At 38.6% G+C, this 22,052-nt stretch overlaps 1 protein-coding gene across 1 annotated transcript in view; it reads right to left on the reverse strand.

The window, feature by feature from the left end:
- Positions 1 to 22,052, reverse strand: part of LOC146318051 (neuropilin-1a-like) — a 108,766-nt gene that overhangs the window by 82,919 nt on the left and 3,795 nt on the right. The window lies entirely within an intron of this gene.

Below are 22,052 nucleotides of genomic sequence, written 5' to 3' on the forward strand. Positions count from 1 at the left end.
TGACTGTTAACACTTCTTTATGAAATTCAATCATATGAGTACAGACGCTTAATAACCACAAAGACATCACAAAGAGACAAAACGACCACAAAGTGACACAAAATGAGCAAAAAGAAAAACAAAATACCCCAAAGAGACAAAAAATGACCACAAAGAGACACATAACGCCCACAGAAGTAAGAAAACTACCACAAAGAGACATTAAAGTACTAAAGAGACAGGAAACTCCCACAAAGAAGCATGAAACGACTGCAATGACACACAACTACTAACTGAAATTTCCTGCTAGCTGTCTTTGGATTTTACGAACGTGAAGGGACTTTGTCTTTCAGTCATGGAAAGAAGAAACTGCACTAAAGAAAAGAAAAAAGCATTGCCAACAATAGTCCTAACTCAACCACATCTTCTGTTACTTCCTGCTTCCTGTTTATGATGCTACCCAACGGAGTTTTCACACCTCAAGTAACACATACTGTACACACGGTAGATGCTAAACTGCACTTCATCAGACATTTACTATAGTGATAGTGAGTGAGGAATCATTTGCACACAAATCAGCTAAATCATAAAGGACAGGTGCCATAAGCTTCATTTAAAATCAAGTAACGTGACCTAACACAACCTGGTGTCCATATTATCTCAGGTTTTAAGTATGCAGGGATTAAAGGGCAGAATATTTTGGGGTCAAAGAAGAATTTAGTTGATCTTTGAGCTGAACATCATCCAGGATGTGGAAGTTCAAAAGCTATTGAGAGCTTATCCACACTGTGCATTCAAAACAATGGCCTTACTTGGAAACATGCTGTGCTTAGATTTATCCTCTTTGGAACAAGCACAGCCTCACACACACACACACACACACACACACGCATGCACACACACACACACACACACACACCCTTTTGGGTCACATGAGGACATAACCTTGACTTACATTAATAGCCTGGAGACACGCAGTAACTTTTACCACAAAAACCACACATCTAACCCCAACCATAATCAAAAGACTTAATGCTAAAATTGAATGGTTTACTTGTCAGGATGTTAAACTTTTTGTCTCACTTGTTCTTGAGAATTAGGAAAAACAGTATTTTGAGGGGATTACAGATTTTAATCTTTAATTACACCATGAAAATATATTTTAACAGATCAAACTCTTGGCTATTAAGCCTCCTAGTGATTAGATTTTTATTAAATGTACAAATTTGCTCTATAAGAGTCAGAGTTGACAAAATGTTACCTTTTTTTGTGTCACAGTAGAGTCGCAGCCCATAGCTATTTTTTTTTTTAAGTTTTTAAAGTTTAAGAGTTCTCTTAAAGCTAATCAAGATTCATATTTTTAAACCATAATTCTTATTTGGCTTTGATTTGGAAGGGATAAAGAGTTGACACCTTTGGAGGTGAAACAGGAGTCCTTTGGGTATAGCTAACCCTTTTTTTTATGCCCGATTAAATCATGTTGATGAAAATCTGGGACACAACTTTAAAGCGCCAACATTTTCACTCAAAAAATCAATTTAAAAACAAATATGACTATAATTGCACATTTCTATACCGATGCTAACAGTAGGTATTGTTAGTTTTAGATTTTGAAAGCTTTTAACACATTTTTAAATTGTTTGAAGTTGTGTGTTCTTCTCTGGGACAAGGGTGTTTTCTCTCACAGGGAAAGTTTATTAGTTAAAAGAATTACAGCAAACCAAAACATTTCATAAATTACATGTATCTCTCATATAGAAATCCTTAAAGAATAAAGCATTAACCAAAAAACTGGAATTAGAGTGTTGGTATAAATAATTTTTACAGTTTTTTTTGGTGAGACATGATTCGGACCAATTCTCAAGAATGGGTGGTCTCCAATTGGAAGGTGAATCCCACAAATGTGACTGTGTGAGCAGATTTATATCCCCACAATGTGAGTAATACAAGTCCACACACACAGACACACACACGCACACACAGGAAAAGCTGCTGGCTACAATGTTCAGATTTTGTAACACATGAGCGGTCTCTGTGTTTTTAGTGCCGATAAACTCAGTCTGACCAGTCATTCTGAGCTCTGCTGGGAGGCTACAGATGGCACATGTGTGTGTCTGTGTGTGTGTGTTGTATCCGAATGTACGAGCAGAAAACACACCACCTGCCATCACACACACACACCAGTTCATCCCTCCCCGTTTCTCACCTCCCCCGTGTTCACCAAAAAATCTACATCATCTCCCTCTCACTGTCTTACTCACTCACTCACACACACACACACACACAGAGACACAGAGACACAGACACACACACACACACACACACACACACACTTCAGTGCTCCCTTCAGCTAACGTCGTATCCTCACAAATAATACTCTTAGTCAGTTTCCTGCTCACACACTCATATTTGCAGAAATACTCACTTTTATTCATAGCACACCCACATGTGCACAGGTTCATACTTCTATGTTTGTGAGGAGCCACATTTTTAAAGTGTTATTCAGTTTCTATGGGATGCAAGTCAGCTGCTTCTCAAGGCATTATGGGACAGCAGGCAGTGTGGGATTGAGCTCAGACACAAAAAGATGGAGAGGTCAATGGTTAACAAAATGTTAATTTATGCAAATGAGGGTGAAATTTACCTGGAAGTTGAGTAGAGAATTGCTAAAAATGTTACTGTTTTATGTGACGCCTGCCTCCATGAAAACACACAAACTAATGCAAATGTGCTGCTTGGCACAAAGTTATGGAAATGGTTGGGGAAATGTTGCTTAAGAACATTTAAACAAGCAATACCTGCTAGGCTTCTGCAACCCAGTTTCCTCAAAATTAGGTTTATCTAATTTATCTAAATCTTTATCTCATTTGCTTTTTGTTGTGATTGCTTCATAAATTGCTGCCTGGATTATGTTCAAAGGCAACTGAGAAATATGCTACATTTTTGGATGTGAACAATGGAGAAAGGAGTTAACTTCCTGTCTCCTGTCCATGGTTACAAAGCATTCCTCTTTTTCCTTTTATTGACAATCACTAGCATTTCTTTCACCATACTCAACCGAAGTAAAAATCCAAAAGACGTTCTCATGTTAAATAACAACAGTGTGCACAATCAGAATTCAATAGGAAAAAAAGGGGGAGAGAGAGGAAAAAAAAAACCCAGAAGGCCCCACCTCAGGATCCAGGTCATCATCCTCAACAGGTGATCATCTCAAAAGTTTCTTGAGGTTTGCATAAAGCAACTGCCACATCTCCATCTTTTCCTCCTTCGCCCCGTGTATTCAGGCTGTGGACAACTTCCAGTTTGTAGCAATCAATTGTTTTTTTCATGGCTAATAGTGCTCCCTTTTGCTTTAATTCACTTTAAAGTTGACTTTTGCAACATTTAATTACAAACACCATCTTTTCTAGTGCTGCAAGTGCTTTAATTGCTACAAGCAGCTTTTGTATTGCAAGAGCAAACAGTAGGAAAACAAATGAAGTACAGTGTCAGTATCAACATTTTGTGAAATTGTATTTACATTTAAATGTATTTCATTTTGCAATTTAATTTCAAAGAGACAGGGTTTCAGGTGTTGTTTCTTCCACTAGAAGGTCCTGAAAATAGTGGACTTCCAGCATAGAGACTCGGTACTTTTAAGGGTACTAACATCACTCCCAGAGAGACATTAAACCTACAGCTTGGTTAAGTCACACACAGCAATAGTGAGCCGAATGCAGAATGGTTACTTAAAAAAAAAAAACTCTACACAAACACTAGCTGCAATATTTGTAATGTGAAATGCAAAACTGACCAGACAAACACATCTAACCAAACATCTAAAAGTTTTTCATAGCCTGAATTTTAATTTCCCGCAGCAGCTGCAGCGAACATTAGCTCACCTTCAGCTGGCGTCTAAACCACAACTTCACCCTCAATAAACAGCAAAACTTAAAGCTCCTCATAAAGAAGACACACTCATTAATGTTGGTACAGCTACACATCAGAGCTATGAGCAATCATTAGATGACACTTCCCCTCACACACATAAAGTACACACACTCACAACACACACTCATACTCAGAAATACTCACTCGTGCCACCCATCTACCCACGCACATTTAATTTTATGACCATGACTGTAATAAAAGCAACAGACATTTAAAAACAAACAAAACATTGATTAGACAACATGTTATTTAGTCAGTCAGTGTCTACAGTACAGTATGGTCATGAACACTTCCAAGAATCGAAGAAATGTATTCAAGAAAATCCTAGTGAGATCATACACACGCAGACACACAAACTGCCCAAAAAATAAATTGGGCCAAGCAGCACAAGTATGAATATCCTCATCCTTCACCTCGGCCGTGCAGATACAAAGCCACGGCAGCACAATCCTGCTGGGAAATTAAAACGGAGGCGAGGAGGAGGTGGAATTTGTTCTCATTTAGGAAGCCTTAATCTGACAGAGGAGGGAAGGAGAACGGCGTTTCTTTCCCCCCTCTCTCTTAGACAGACTGTTTAGGGACCCTGAAGGATGAAATGAGATTTGGTGCAAACTCAGTGGGGTTTAATGTGAAAAAGTTGAAAAGAATGAAAGTCAAAGTCGATGTTTTCGGGGAGGAAGAGAAGTTACTCTCAGGGTCGAAGTGTTGCAACTCGTGTGCGCTGTACAGAAAACAAAGTGAGCGAGTTACTACAACCCCAATTCCCAAGAAGCTGGGAAGGCAAATTGCATTCTGTTTTTATGCACGTTTTACACAACATCGCAACTTTTTTAGAATTGCGGTTGTACATCCAGAGTCTGTCGGGGTAACTTTAGACTTAAACAAACACAGAAGGCCATTTCTGAGTCTGACTTCAGAGAAATGCCTCCATCTATACCTGAGAGATTTTGGGGGAAAAAGGCCTTTTGTCAGCTGACACTCAATCCACACCTCTGTAAAGTCAGTTAGGTGCAAAGCAATAAACACTGTGTCACTTCCACTGCACTTTGACATGCGTTAACCCTCGACAAGTTCATCAGCATTCACGGTGAGGCCTGGCTGACTACACGTCCACTTCTCTTGTTCCCAAAAGCATGTGACATTAATTAGCTAGCTGTATTCAGACACGTATAGAAACCTCAGCGGGGACTGCTTCAGTTTGGCAATGAAAGAGTCTAGTTGACAGACAGATGGGGAGGCAGATAGACAGATAAAGAGCAAACATTTGGATGTTGTGAACTAGCTTTCATTTCAAAGAATGACTTTATTAAAGCAGAGATGCCTGCTGGTGTTGTGATTTAACGATCTGAGAAATAAACGAAGTTAAAAGTGGGTAAACATATTTGCCAAATTACAGTAGCTTTTCAGGTGCGCAAACGCAAACAACAAAATGACTCTTCTGTTCTTTGTGGATCACTGCTTCTGGAGCTCCAGGCTAACGCTTTAGCATCAAGAGCGATAGAAGGAAGGTAGCATCATCACCTCAATATTGCAACAGAATGTGAAACGTTTTTCAGTGTCTTGTTAAAGACCTGGAGAAAAATCGTCGATTGCTGAGTCTCATTCTCAGGTCATCAAATACTCGGGGAAAGAAACTCAACTATCTTACCCGTCTGTAACTGGCAAAAGTCTTCTGTCACAAGCTAGATTTTCTGATGTCTGAAAACAGAGTCAAGAGGAGGAGAAGTTGAGTTTTCACTGTAATCAAATTACAATATGCTTAAAGGTTACTATGGAACTTTTGCCCAATGACACCATAAATAAAACTTCCATACCCCAGTTAAGTTCAAATTAAATATACAAAGATTCTAACCTGTTTTTAAATTTAAAGATGTGTAAACTAGCACACTTAAAGGATGAAGTTACTCACTTGAAACATTGTCCAAAAACTAGGATAAAGCTGGCATGTCCAATATATTAAACTAATATTGCACTAGGACCAGTGTATAGGATTTAGTGGCATCTAATGAGTGAGCTTGCAGATTCCCAAATCTGTAGGAAAACCTACAGTGGTGGCGAAACTGCCAAACATCATGTAACGTAGTTGGGCATGACCTCAAAAGGACCAGCTGAAACATACAGATTGTTGCATCATAGCGTGGTCCAAAAGATTTATCGATACATATCAATTCTGAATATTTGAAAAGCTTTCTGTTCTAATTTTCTGAAGTATTGATACACCTCTACCAGTTGTGCACAAGCCGACAATTTGCATTTGAGGCAAATGAACAAATGCAAAGGATAAAAGCTTATATGCAAGTGATGCTGCAGAGCAGTGCTAACAAAAGGTGCTACCACAATACATTCAACAAAGCACCTGCAACTTAATGACAGCTCCCATTTCAACATCACTCAGGCATTAAACAAGATGGCCTAATCTAAATATGTAAAAAGATAAAAATTGCTAAAAAGGTATCATGTTATATGTATCTTTTAATTGACTTTTTTTAAAAATTGATGTCAATTTCCCCTGTGATATGGAAAATTATATTTAATATTAATTATTTTCAAGGTATTGTATCATAGCTTGACATTGCAGTATTGTGGGAACACTAATGCATAAATCATTTAATAGGATTAAGGGACCATTTCTTATGAGAAAGACCTCTACTTTTAAAACCTAATACTTTTAATAAAGACCTACAGTACAGGACTCTTGTCACTACAACACTACTACTGCTACTGGTTAAAGGATACTTGTCTGAAATCACTCATCATAATGTGCAGTATCAGCTGACATATAATACCAGAACAAATCATGTTCTGGTGACACACGGATGATTTTGCTCTCAACACTTTGCCAACACACCCATTTCCTTAGAACCTGCTGTGTTTCCATCAGTCAGCAGTCTGATTCAAAATAACTCAGAGCTCATGACACAGATGAACACTGACTCACTGACTACTCACAGTACCTAAGAGTTCATATAATGAAGATTCAGAGACAAAAACAAAATCATGGGCAAAAAAAAACAAAACAAAACTACAGACTCTAATATTTTTAGAGTGTCAAAATAAAAGCCCCAGGTTTTGTTTAGCAAAGAGTTGACCTGAAAGATCTGGGTCATCAGACTGAATATATTCATGTCTGTTACATCCATGTATGTCTTAGCTTCATTTTTGTTGTGTATGCATGTGTGTGCCTCCCACGCACTTTAATCTGTTTATCATCTGCCCACAACATGTGTGAGTGTGTGTGCGTATCTTCCACCAACATGTCTCAATGGGAGGTCACCCCGGGGCGTTTCTGCACAGACAGATACAACACATTCCTCTACAAGCTGTGAAAGAAAAAGACTTTATTGTCCACACTGCTGGTGAACAGCAATTTAGGCTCTGATGGAGGCGGGGTTTCCCGTCATGCGTATTTAGAAGGACAAAGCCTCCAAGGGTGCTCATCTTCCTCGGAGAAAGTGAAAACACAGTTTGACCCACTGACTGACCTCTGACCCCCGTATATCCAGACGCTGACCGGTCCCAAGTGTGACATTGATTTTTCACAGGCCTTTTAAGTACTCAAGCATGCAGATTTATGAATCAGATGCATGAAATAAAGTCATTTATATTTGTTGGATACAATTTTTAACAGTGTCTTGTGACTTTTGGGCCATTCAGGCACATGTAGGTTAGTTTCATTTTTTCTGAATTTCACAAAGAAAGAAGAAAGAATCTATCTAGCTTAAAAACTAACAAGGCAAAGACATGTTGAATTCCTATAATACAGTCAATTTTTAGATATTTTACTCACTTTGAAGTTCACATAAGGCCATTTTCACATTTTTGGGCCAGTTGGACAGGTTTTTCTGGACCTGATGCTGTTTTCACTGAGAGCTTTGCTTCGCTGAGGTGTGAAAGCTGCTGTAGCTGGACTGAAATCCAGAAAAACAGTCAAAAGTAGATTCCCATGGAGTCCACACCAAATGTGAAAGCCAAGAGCTTCACAAACTTGAAGTTGGAAAACATCATTGGTGTCATTTTTGTATAATTTGTCATCAACTACACAAAAAACACAAGCACAAGCAAAGCAAGAACAGAAAATATTTTCAATATATTCAAATATAAATTAATGTGCAATATGGGAGATGACCATATTCTCATATTTGAGTTTTCAGTGTTTCAGAAAAGAATAAATAATCCTTGTCTATGTAATATTACGACATTATCAGCTTGTAAGTAACACAATAAATCATCTGATCATGTTTGTTACTGTTATCATGGCTTTCAGTTCCACAGCTTCACACCGTATTTGGGAGACCTCCAGCTTTATGCTATTTTAACTGTCTTTAGCGTGACTAGTAGTTATGCTGTGGGTGTCCTAACCTAAAACCATCCCTGCTGTGAAAATACTCCACTACAACTAAAGGTTCTGCTTTCTAAAACTTAATAAAGTAAAATTATGTAAGGCATCATTTGCTCAAAGAAGAAATTTGTAATATATTCACTGTAATAAATCATAAAATCAGCATGATATGCCATCAGAGATCAAGGAAACATGTTAGGTTGAAATACTCGCTTCACTTGACTTTGAACCAGAATAACTGTTTTGTATTTTTATGTCTCATTAATCAGATTCCAAATTAATGACGAATTTTCTCCAAATGAGTAAGTGTCTGTTTATGAGTCATAAGAAATCATTAATAATCTTGTAGAAGGTGTAGATGTGCATAATTGTTAAATTGAGCACAATGTTAATGGAGGTTTACAGGCAGCGAGACAGATAGCCGCTTAACTCATTGCCTAGAGTGTGTATTTTCAGAGCAGTGGGCTTTTGTTTTCGGGATAACAGGCCTAACTTTACATTTAAAGTAAATTGACGTTTATAAAGAGCTAATCTACTTACAGTGTAGGACTCATCGTGGCTTGTTATTGTCAAATTACGAGGTTATGTGCATCCTGCATTCCTGCAGCCTGCCTGTCTCTGCCATGTCTGGTGAGGAAGGGCTGAGGGGTAACAAATCATTTCAACCATAGATCGTATGTTAAATAGGATTATAACCTATTTAATAGTTGTCATTTAGACTGCTCTACTCATTTCTGTCAGCACAATAGCTACATTGCTCCTTTACAGTAGTCACTATGTGGTAAAATTGTCTGTTTCATTGTTTTACTATTTTATCTGATGTTTTTGGGTTAATATTACTGCTGCATTAATGTGAATGTTGCATTTTACTTCTTTAAATGTTTAAGATTGAGCTCAATTTAACTGCTTTAGTTTTACAGTAGTTACTTCGGAGAAAATGTGCATGTCAAGATATATATCATTTATCGCAGAATAGCCTACAAATGTCTATGTATTCATAAGCCATATTGCCCAGCCCTAGTATTATCCTAAGAACAAGCTTCAGTCTGAAAATACACATCTGGTGAATGCCTGCTTTGTTACAAACTTCTCCTTTGAAGGTGCCGCTGCAATATGACATGCCATGAACCAACGCATGACTCATTTTCTTGCTTTTATGTGGTATCACGACCAAAGTAACAGTTAAATCTAAAAAAAAAAAGAAAATTGTGCATTTTTCACATTTTTTGGGGATGTGATGATGTCTGTGATCCATGTCTCTGAAGGGGGAAAAAATAAGACTTACAGTACGGTTGAAGTCTGAGCCTGAAAACTGCCTAAGACTTGAGAATTTAAAAGTAGCCATGTCCAACCATCGTCACATTAAATATCCTCCCAAATGCCTCTTTGGATAAATCCCCCAAACTTATTCAACCAGCCAATCCAGCAATCCACCGATCCCTTCACTTCCTGACATCGCTGTCATTTTTATGCTTACTGTACATCCAGTGTTAACTAAAGCAATAAGCCCCAAGAGGCCATGGCAACAGCCAATCATAATCGAGGACTGGAACTCTCCGGTTTATAGAGTGGATTAAAAAATGGTGAGCTTTAACACAAGATAACAGCCAATAGAAGTGCAGAAAGAGTTCAAAACAAGCTTTATCGTCACTGTTAAATCCAGCTGTTTACTTTGATAGATGCCCTTCTATCTTGCATGCAAGAGTGTGTATTTTGCTTTTGGAACATCTGGAGTGTATCAGCGAGTGTATCTTGTAAATCCTGAGATTACAGCTGTGTGCTTGTGTGCACGCCTGTGTGTTTGTGCGTGTGTGTGTGTGACTTTGCTAACTGGGCCCCCCCCCCCACCGCCCCACCAAACTCTCTCCTCGTTAATCTGCTCGTTAAGGATCTAATCTGACATGTGTTTTCATTTGTGTGCGAAAGTGTGAGTGTGTGTGTGCGTGTATTTGTGTGCGACTAACTGATGAGCAGGGAATCCACCACAATAGGTCTGATTGCGTTTAGTTAATTTGTTAGTTTTATCGTGTGTGCGTGTGTGTATGTGTGTTCCTGTGTATGAGTTATTTATGTTTGAGCTGATTCATAGGTGACGCAGAGTTTTGTGTCTATAATTGTTTAGAAAAGCAAATCCAAACAATCCAGAGTTGCATAACAGAAACAATAGCAGGAATCAAAGTTCACCCTTCCTTCCATTAGACAAATATTTGCTGCTGAGAGACAAGAGTCAGCTGCTGAAAGTCAGCCAATGTTCAGTAAACTATTCTTACTCTGATCTATAAATGGTGGAAAAAAAACAGGAATTGTATTTATTGATAGATAAATTCTGAACTTTGTAACACTGATTTCTGGCACCAAACAGCTTAAACTGCTTACATGATATTTGATCATTGGTAAGGCATCATAAAATGTTTGCTTTGCTATGCTTGAACATGCAGTCTATCACTTATTAGTAATATTTTTCCGTTTTGGGTATCTTAAAAAAACAACAAAACAAAACTCATTTTGACTATAACTTTATGAAATTACTTAAAAGGATAAATTCAAGCCTGAGGTCTGTCCTGATGCTCTTGGACTTTTTTCATGGCTTTCCTTAGCTTTACATAAAATACCAGCTGTATCTGATCTTATAGTAGGGTTGGGCGAATATATCATCTATTGAGGATGGGCTGGATCCATCGCTGATTGCTTTTTTGGTCGATTTTTAGGGCAATATTTGTCATTTTATTCTACTAATGTAATAGTCTGCAGTGTGACAGCCTCCGCTCTGCACTGCGCTTTCATCCAGCGGCGCAGTCCACACCCACTCAGCCGACCACGAATGCGCTGAGCTGGGTGACGAGTGAGAGGAAAACAGCCTGCAGAGTCAGACTCTTTTCACTATTTTCACGCAGTGAATTAAGGATTTATTTTGACAATTAAGCCAATTAAGGTCGTCTTAGTTCAGTAAAAGGGAGAAACTTGAATTCAGAAGGTGTATGGCTGTATTTCTCTGTTTAAAATGGAAAATAAGTGTGACAACATGTAATTTCTAGACACTTTGCGTCTGTTGGACGTAGTGAATCTACGCAAAATGTGTAACATACTGAATTCACTGCATGCACACATCTCCCATCTGAGACCTGAGAGGATGGGAGGAGGTGGGAGGAGGACAAAAATATTGTCAATCGCCGATGGATGGGCTGATGAGGATCATTTTAAAATTTTAACGAATTAAGAGCAGATACTGGACTTTGATTCAACAGAAGTTGCCATGAATGTTGCTCGCATCCATTGCTGGATGTGAAATAGGCAATCATTTGCTATTAGCATCTTTATCTACCCTTCTTATCTAGTTGATCCTTACCCCAACAAAGGTGCGAATGGCTTTTGCTGATAATGTGGTCTGTGGTGGCCTGAAAATGGCAGCTGTGGGAACAATTTGCTCAGTCATCATTTAGTGTTTAGTTTTTATTTTACAGCCAGGAGTTCAAGTTGTACACAGTGAAAAGTTCCCCATCATTTTTCCATATCGAGGAGAAGGAGACAAAGAGCATATGGCGAACAGGGGAAAAAATGTGCTGAAAACATGACGAGTGCACATGGAGTTCAGAGAGTGAGAAGAGACAGGGAGAAAGTGATGGTGCAGGGCACGACAGAACAGCCTGAGGGTGGAGGAGGAGAGACAGTGAGAGGTCTGTCACTGAGGTCAGGATCAGACTGACCATGCCAACCAGCCTCAAGCCCTCTGTCTCTCTCTGAGTCTGTCTGTACTCTTTCTCCCTTTCCCCTTTGTTTAGTCGTCATCTCAGAGATCACAGTATCTTTTTTACACAGAAGATTTCCAACCCCATCTTCGTTTTAATTACTATTTCTACTTTTTTATTTTCTCATTCCTTTAATATTTCAAGTTCTGTGAGGATCACGATAAATGACCAGAAACAACAATTTAATGATTAAACAAATGTCCTTTGCTTGAGTTCTATAAGGAGTCCTAGAGTCCCAGAGTAAGACCCCACTGCTTTGTGGGAACGAGAGTAATTTTGAAAAGCAAAGATGGCATGGCAAAAGAGAGGTATTCTGATCTGTATATTTGTTGTTCTATACTATTAAAACCATGAGTATTTAAAACTATTTTGTTCAAACTGGTAATACCACTAATAAAACAAACTAAACAAAGCTGAGAGGACAAAATGAGACATTTCAGTCCCAATTAAAGCCTAAAACTGTCATATTTTCTGTTTTAACAAATGCACATTAGAAATAACACGTGTGAGTGCAATGCAGAAGACAAATCATACTACATAAGACAGGAAAATTGCTCATTTAGACTACAAACAGGAAAACAAAACAAATATCCATCTTTCACTGACCTAATTCTCACGGCTCTCTTTTGTACTTCAAAGTAACAAATAGTAGGAACACATCCCTACAAAACACACAACAAACACCCAAATAATTTCTGGAGGCTTACGCCTCAAATTTCCTTGGAAGCGAGCCACAAGCTAACCATTCTGTGACAGAGGCACATTTAGTTTTCCTGTTTTGTGTGGCTGTTGTGGAACTGAAAAATACAACCATCTGGAGGGGACACTTTTATTTTCCTTAAAACTGGCAAAGTCAGACTGAAAGCTGAGCACAGGACCGCTGGAGAAACAACGCCTCGGTCTACAGCCACATAAAAAAGGAGGAGATTCAACAGAATATTTGTGATGTGGCGCATTTTTGTGCTGTGGCACAAACACGAGACTAGACAACTGACGCTGTTGTTTTCCACTTTCACAAGGAGGTCATCAAAAATGTGCTGGGGACTTCAGTTTATCCAACTGAATATCCGTCCATGCAGCAATCCACCCCTCCATCCCACAATCCATCCAGAAATCTGATGATTCATACATCTGTCAGGCAATTCTTCTGTCATTCAGTGATACATACAATTCTTCCATCCATTCACCCATCGATCTCTTTAAGCCGGTTTTTTGTCCTGGCAGCCATGAGATTTTTTTAAGGAAAACTTTTAGTTATGGACTAGATCCATAACTGTACATATGTCTGAAATGGCTTTACTCATTCTTGGGAACCGGGGAAATAAACATTTTGAGGGTATTTTATTTTTCCTCTTCACTTATGCTGGGAAAATATATTTTAAAAGATCAAACTGTTAAACCTTGTAATAGACCAGTCTCCTAGTGATTAAGATTTTTATTAAATGTAGATGTCAACTGCAGCAGATGGAAAATCTACAGGACTTGCCATCTTACGTTAACTTTTTTTTTTTTTCCCATTTCACAGCATAGTTGTAGTGAGTAGAGAGTAATTTTATTTTTTAAAGTTACTAAGAGTTCTTGTAATGTTAATCAAAATACACATTTTAAACCATATTTTTTTATTTAGCTTATTATTATTATTAATGAATTTGTCAAAAATATAAAGTTTACAAGTGCTTGAGCAGTATTTTCACCTATTTTTAAACCAGGAAGTGAAACAGGAATCCTTTAAAGATCCAACATTTTCTTTAATTAAAAAAAAAAAAAAAAAAAAAAAAAATTATACCTATGTTGTCAGTAGGTATTGTTAGTTTTAGATTTTGAAGTTTTTTTTATGCGTTTTTTAATTGTTTGAAGTTGTGGAATCTTGTCTGGGACGAGGATACTGTCTGTTACAGAGCAAGTTTAGAATTTAAAAACTTTAAAGCAAACCAAAAATATCAGAAATGATGTATATTTCATATAGATAAATCCTATTAATTCATTTTCACCCAAATATTGGCATTAATAGGTATTAATATAGATTACAGTGTAGTCAATGTAGTCTATATTGTATGCTGCCTGTATGAGTTGATTTGATGGTAAATGAGTTTCTCATTTTGGGATTAATAAAGTTTTCTAATCTAATCTAATCTAATCTAATCTAAATGTTCAGAGTAATTGATTCATTGTTCATCTAGCGTTCTACCCTCCATCCATCCACGCTACATTCCTTCAACCATCTGTTGATTCATTTACAGTCAGCCTGTCTGCCAGCTCCATCCTTCCATCCATCATCCATCTTGAGATTCATCCATCCATCATCTTTCCATTTATCATCAGGAAATTCATTCATCCATTGTCCAGCAATTCAATCCACCAATCGATACATCCATTCACCCCCAAATCCTTCCATCTGCAGTCCAACAATTGACTTCATCCCTAATCCAGCAATTAATCCAATCACCCATACATCTATCTGATCGTGGTTCCGCCGGTTGATCCATCCATCCGTCCCTCCAGCCATCTGTTGTTTCATTCATCTGTCCTGCCATTCTTCCATTATCATCCAACGATACATCCTTCCTTTGATACATCGACCTAGCTTTTGATTTATCCATCTATTCTATCCATCCATCCATCATCGTTCCATTTATCATCCAGAAATTCATTCATCCATTGTCCAGCAATTCAATCTACCAATCAATACATCCATTCACCCCCAAATCCTTCCAGCCATGGTCTAAGAATTAATTTCATCCTTCATCCTTCATCCAACATCCAGTCCAATCATCAGTCCTCCTATCCCGTCATCATTCCATCAGCTGATCCATCCATCCATCCGTCCCTCCAGCTACCTGTTGATTCATTCACCTGTCCTGCAGTTCTTCCATCTATCACCCAACGATACACCCTTCCTTCAATATTTTGACCTATACTCTTAGAAATAGAGGTGCTAACTGGAACCATAAAGCGTTCTTCAGCTTGTCCCAATAGGAGAACATGTTATGGTTCTGTTAGAACCTTTTGTGAAGGTCCTACTTGGAACCCTTCCAGAGAGTTCTACCTTCTAACAGAAGAATATGCCTCGAACAATTTCTGAAAGGGTCCACCCAGCATCCCCTGTAAGAGTGTGTAGAGGGAACTCTTCTATGTTGTAATGGTTCCACCTAGAACCCTCTCTAGAGATTCTACTCAGAAACATTCCACTTTCTAAGGCTGGCAGCAAGAACACAAGGGTTTATATTCCAATCTTTTTTTCTTCTAAAGAGAGTTCTTTGGATGAAAAGGGTTAGTCGTACAAAGACCATTTATCCATTGTCCAGCAATCCATACAAATTCATGCACCCATCATTTATCCATCAGTGCAGACTGATGTCCTTCCGTCCATCCACTTAGCAATCAATCTATTGATCTACCAGTCTCTACATTACCATCCAAACATCTATTTATCCTTTATCCACTCATCTTTCTCACATCTTAAACTGAAATGTTGTATATTTCAAATCCTTCAAGACGACTTGATTTGTTCTTCACAGTCATCACGATCAGCCAAGTTTGAAAACATGGAGTGACTGAAAAACAAAATCCATGGCTGACTTTATGAATACCACAGCCACCCAGCCCCCACACATACACACATTGACACACACAAACGCCATCAAAATGTGTGTTTCCGTTCATGTGACAGCTCCAGGCGGTGAGTCCTGTGACTGTGTCTCTGCTTTTCTTGACTAATCACGGAGCACTTTGCCTCGGGACACAAGGAACAACTGGTCCTTCCATCACACTGTAGAGGAATTTATAGGATCTCCCTCTATTTCCTTCTCTCTCCTGTTATTTCTTTCACTCCACAAGCTGTTATTTATCGTCACGGTATGGTATTACAATTATTCTGTGATCATGTGCTGTAATTCATTTCTTTACTATTCCTGTACCAACTTTTCCTCAGCATGCCCAGACTACCTTTGCTTCAGTGGAGTGGTCTGCACTCGTGTTACTGCAAATTAAAGGTTTGCTTAAACTAATGCAAACACAGCAGCCCTGCAATAATCCCCATCTTCATGAAGGATATGATGTTTGTAACATGTTGTCTACCCCATTTATTGACACTGAAGTTTAATCAGCATCTCAACAAAACATTTTAAACTAAAAGTTAGCATGGTGACCTTTATGAAAGTAGGATTTATTGTAGGTTGTGTTTTTAGGCTGCAGTCATTTTAGCTAGGTGGATCTAATAAGTAAAAAATAAAACTGTATGTAGTGAATGGTTCAAACTTTCGGACCATTTCATTTGTCACACATTTCATTCATTTAGTCTCAAATTTCACGCCCGTCTACTAGGCAATTGATTAATTGCAAGTATGGGGAGACACAACTCATGTAGGTGATGACAATACAGGCAGTTTGTTATGTAAAGTTCACTCACAGAATTGCAATGTGGAAGCCAAAACTAAGCGGATCACATGTATACAGTGCAACAAAAACACGGACCTTGGTTCGGACCTTCTAGTGTGAGAGAACCCTTAGTAAGGTTTAGGTAAACCAGCTTCAGTGCTCCTTAATATAGATTCTACACGTGTGAGGGATCCAACTGGAGGGATGAAGACCCTTTCAAAAGATATTCACTCATTTGGTGTGTTGGTGGAGTTCCTCTCTCCCAAATCTCCCATCGCTGTTCAGATCAGTTGAGATCTGGTGACTGCGAAGGCCAGAACATAAAATTCAAATAATTTTCATACTCATCAAAGCATTCAGTGACCCCTCATGAACAGTCTGAGCCCATAAATCCAAGATGTGACATTAAAAACAGGTACTTACAGTGGATTTTCCTTTTAAAGGAGCAATATGAAGCAATTGTGCATGCAAACATTTGTCAAAATAGCAAGTTGGAGCCATTGACGGTATATTAAATAAACTGAAATCCTATGTAATATATCCTCTTCCTCCTCCCCGGACTCAGGGAAGCTCTGTAGGCTGAGCTCCCCAGGAGCGCAGGGCGAGCACAACTTCATAAACTGACAATAACAAGCAAATTCTGGTCCTATACTGTAAGCTGATCAGCTGTTTATAACTGTTAATTGTCTGTCAATTTAAAAGCTAAGCCTGTTATCCTGAAAACAAAAGCCCACTGCTCTGAAAATACAGACACTGGACTGCCTGTCTCGCTGCCAGCCAGACTCAATTAACATACTGCTCAATTAAACCGTTATAAACATCTACTCCTTCTAAAAGATTATTAATGATTTCTTACGACTCATAAACAGAGACTTGCTCATTCAGCGAGCATTCTGCATTAATTTAAACTCCAATTAATATGACATGGGCAAACAAAAACAGTTATTCTGGCCCGGAAAATAGAAATTCCAAAGGAGGATGCCATGGCTGCAGCACTGATGTCAGAGAAGTGAGTATTTCAACTTAACAGGTTTCCTTGATCTCTGATGACATACGATGCTCATTTTATGATTTATTAAAGTAAATATACTACATATTTCTCCTCTTAAGTTACTCTGTGTGTGTCAGTGTTACAAAACTGTACAAGAATGTGTGTTAGAGGCTTTGTGGGGCATGAACACTGGAGCTGTTTGCACCACAGAGCGCACATGAAGCATACTGTAAGTGACAGAAAGTTTGGTTGCCTGTGTGCGTGTGTGTGTTATGTGTGTGTGAGTATTGTGTGTCTGTGTGAGGAGTGGACTGTGCCAGCTACAGCCTCATGTAGGAGGAAACAAGTTCAGCCAACTCTTAAAAAGATGTCCCAAATTATCCCGCCACCGACGCATGTTCCTTATCCATGCCTCTGCTCTATTTTACCGCGCTCCGCAGGGATTCACTTTGTCGGCCACGCTATTTCAGACATGGACGTGAGACAAGACTTGTCCTGGTGCCGCTCCAGATTGGCTACGGAGGCAGAGCCGAGCGTGTTTGAACAAAAGTGTTACTGGTTCTCGTCTACACCAACGTCTGTTCACTGAGCGCAGACTGTGTCACTTGAGAGTTTGTCGAAGTAAAAGGTTATTATCACCCAGACTGACTGTTTTACAGAAGCTTATAACGGCCTTATGAACCGCAAATTAATCCATTTAACCTCAAAGCTCATCATGAAAGATGCTACAGTATATTTTATTTGGAATCCCAGCAAATTTCTGATGTATATTTCTGTTATTACATAAACGTGCACTCTATCCTTTAAATATAATTGTTTTCTTGATTAGTCATCATTTTTTCCTAACTATCCAATTTTAGTGCAAAACTCCCTGAAAGTTTATGTCTCCTCCTTCATGAATCACACTGGCAAAAAGCATTTCCTGGTTGACAAATATGTATTTTTAAAAACACTGTAATTAGGAATCATAATTACAAACCCAGGATCATGATGGTGCACGGGGAAGATGTGTTGCGGCACAGATGTCGGAAATGCAGCCTGCGTTCGCTTGAGGACGCCAGTGCGAAGGCTTCTTTGTTTGGCTAGTTTAACTGCAGACATGTTTCACAGCACTGGAACATGTTTGTTCCATTTTGGTCCAGTAATTTAATTATGGGACTGGGAGAAATGGGCAGGCAGCGACAGGCTATCTGATGAGGGAGGAGGGGAGGTGTCATTACAACAATAAATTTAAATCAGGAGGAGAGTATATTTGAATTATTTATAACTGTGGGATAGGGGAGCGTTATTGAAACTGTCCTGTAACCTAAATGCCACTGGCTTGATTTCCCTACAGAACATTAAAAGTCCATCTGGGAAATTCCCTGAACTCCAACAAATCTCTGTTACTATAAGGGTCACCGGTTAAGAGCAAGGCTAAATACAAAAGACAATTTTGTGTGCCTTGGACTTTAACAAGTATTGTTTTGTTTTTAGTATTGTATCAAATTTAAATTTCTCTAAAATGCACACTGTTATTCAGAATTCTGTTTCATCTAGAGGTGGTCTAGTGGTAGCTCTACCATTGATCATGCTGATTACTTTTCTCAATTATCTGATTACATTTCTGGCTTATGTCAAATGAAATATCAGAAAACAGTAAAAAAAAAAAAGCCCTTTAAATTATATAAATTTAAAAGTGATATCTTCTTGTTTTGTCCAACCAACAATTCAAAACCCAACCTCACATTTGAAAAGCTGCAACCAGAGAATATTTGACATTCTGGCTTAAAAACCAAAAATGAACTGACTGTTAAGATTGTTACAGATTATTTTTTGTTGATTGACAAACTGATTAATCAAGTTGTTTCAGCTCTACCACATATTTGCTTTTGATTCCTGAGAAACAAAGGCCCAGTTTTATCACTCCTCTCTGCAGAGACATCAGAGATCAAGGGTCAGATCTGGAACTGATAGAGATTCAGTATCGTCCTCATGGACACTTGCTGATGGACAGATGCTTGCTGTCCCACATGTTTCTGGATTACAAGCCAGTTTAAAGCACAACCTTTAAGACTTCAAATTCATGGTAAAACATTAGATCCTTTTGTTGTTTCCAATCACTGACTGGAGTATCACATTTTGAAGCTGACACTGAGCTCAGTGGCATCAGACAGTGAAATAAAACTCTTAAATATCATCTCAGGAAATTTTTAAGTGGGACCGCAGTCTCGCCAAAAGGCTTAAAGCCCGGCTCAATGGGCATATTTCGAACATTTGACTCGGTCCCAAAAACAACACGGCTCCTGCCAAGTCAGAGAGCTACGAGCTACACCCCGTCATCATCCAACATAAACTCACACAACAAATAATGAAAGCAATCGAGCAAAACGGAGGGCCCCTAACAAAACAGCCAAATGACATGTTGAGGTGGCTGCAGGGTGGCCTGGCTGCAGAACGGTCACAGGTTTGAATCCTGTAGCAGTAAATGCGTGTCAATCTTAATGTCGAAATGTGTGCAGGCTTACCAAGACGTGTGAGTGGCCAAAGTCAACAGTCCCATCACAGAGAGAAAGAGCCTGGACACTAACAGAGAACTAGAAGAGCCTCTTCACATACAGAAAAAGATCAACTTGGAAATCTTTTGAAACCTCTTCTTACATTTTTCATACTTTTTCACTTATTGGACATCAAATAACTTGTTTTTTTGTACCTGTAGACCCTCATCTGGTTGTTTGTCAGATTTAAGAAGCCTATCTGCTTCTCATTGGATAAAAATACATTACTTACATGTTTAGCAAATGTTAAAAGGGTTATTTCAGGAGGTGTTACTTATTGATAGCATGCCCCCAGTTTTGAGGAACAAAAAAGGGCACTTAACAAAAAGATCGATATGAGTTTAAGTGTACACTATATTTATAATATTTTCACAACTATACCTTGCTGTCAGATAGCGTTTTCTAGCATGAAAATGCCAATATACAAGCCAAATATCTCTCTCCCCAAACCAACCAAACTTCTTTGGTGACATGGGAGTTGCTAGTCTCATGTTATGGAAGGTAAAATTACTGATTTCACCAATGGAGTTTGGTTGTTTTCAAGCCGAGGTGCAACAATGAATTGAATACTTGACTAGTTGTCAACTAACTATACTATTAATCGTTTTGAGTAATTTTTTTCAGGAGGATTTCAGCTTCTCCGATGTGAACATTTTTTGGTTTATTTACTCATCTCTGACAGCAAACTGAATATGTTTGAGTTATTGACAAAACAAGACTTTTGAGGACATCACCCTCAGCTTTGATCAACATTTTTCACTATTTTCAGACATTTTATGGGGCAGACAAGTAATCGATAAAGCAAGAAAATGATAGATTTCTTTATAATGGAAATAATTGTTAGCTGCAGCCCTAGTTTGGAGAAAGACTTGCTTGTGTAGTTTCAGACAGAAAAGGCTGTCTGGCGCCAAAGTAAAGGAATGAAAATACGACTAATAAATAAAGAGTAAAGTTGTTTTAGATGGACCCTTTTTAATTGTTAAAATGTGACTTAGTGACCTCACCTCGCCAAACTGGGGGCGTGCAAACCACCACCTACTGTACTGTTATACACTGATTGTTGATAAGTACAACTCCACATAAAATAATCTAAACTATCACTTTAAACCTTGATTAAATCGTAATGTTTAACTTTACAGCTGTCTTATTCCAGCACATTAACCTATGGAAAAGTAATTTAAACAGACAATAATACTCTGTTGGTGGTACGCCACATTGCCAGCCACTGTCTAAAATTTTATCACCAAGATTTACTACATTTCATTAAGTACTTAAACAGCATTATTGCATACTTATACTGCTCCCTGGGTTATCACACAAAATAAGGTCACTGCAGAATGAGATTTTCCAGATAAAAGCTTTCCTAAATGCTAACAACACTGAGGAAGGTGTGCGATCCACTGAAAGACACACAATACCCACTATCTGTCCACAACGCTAATGCTTTATTAGTCCCTTGGTGGTGAAACATGATCCAATAGTATTGGAGGACCCCATCTGTGAGACAGCGCCGGACAGCCAGCCGTGATTTAAACAGGAGCCATTTATGGAGCTTTTAAAAAAGACAGAGGAGCCGACATAAAAACAGTCTTATTTATGGAACAGAGCAACACATGGGCTGTTGTGTGGATGCACACAATCGAGTGTGTGTCTCTGGGTCAAGGAAAGGGGGGTGTAGGGGTTGTGTGTGTATTAGTGTTTGTTCTTGTTTACAGGTTTTGTAGGGCAATGCTCAGGAAGGCACCGTCAGACACTCGCAGGAATGACTTCTGATGCATGTCTGAGTGTCCGTGTGGAAAGTACATATTGTTTTCAAGTGTTTTTAAAGGTTTACTTTGCAGGATTTTCCTACAGCACAACATCATATAAAAATAAACTTTGTATGACCAACTAGATGTGTGCTGGTATCTGTATTTGTACAGACTAACTCTCAGCCTGTATTTATCACATTTTCTCATTATTTTGCTGCATTTGGGATGCTTTATTAACCCAAAACGTTGGTATTTGATGACCTGTGAATGAGAATCAACAATCAACTGTCTTTCAGGCACGGTTACAAACAGCAGCTGACAAATGTTCCTGCATATTCTATCTTTAACCAAAACTACTGCGTGTCTGGTCAGCGTAGAGCCACATAGGACAGTGATGGTGAC

Source organism: Lutjanus erythropterus, chromosome 12 (genome assembly GCF_056507025.1).
Source record: "Lutjanus erythropterus isolate fLutEry1 chromosome 12, fLutEry1.hap2, whole genome shotgun sequence".
NCBI classification, from domain to species: domain Eukaryota; kingdom Metazoa; phylum Chordata; class Actinopteri; order Lutjaniformes; family Lutjanidae; genus Lutjanus; species Lutjanus erythropterus.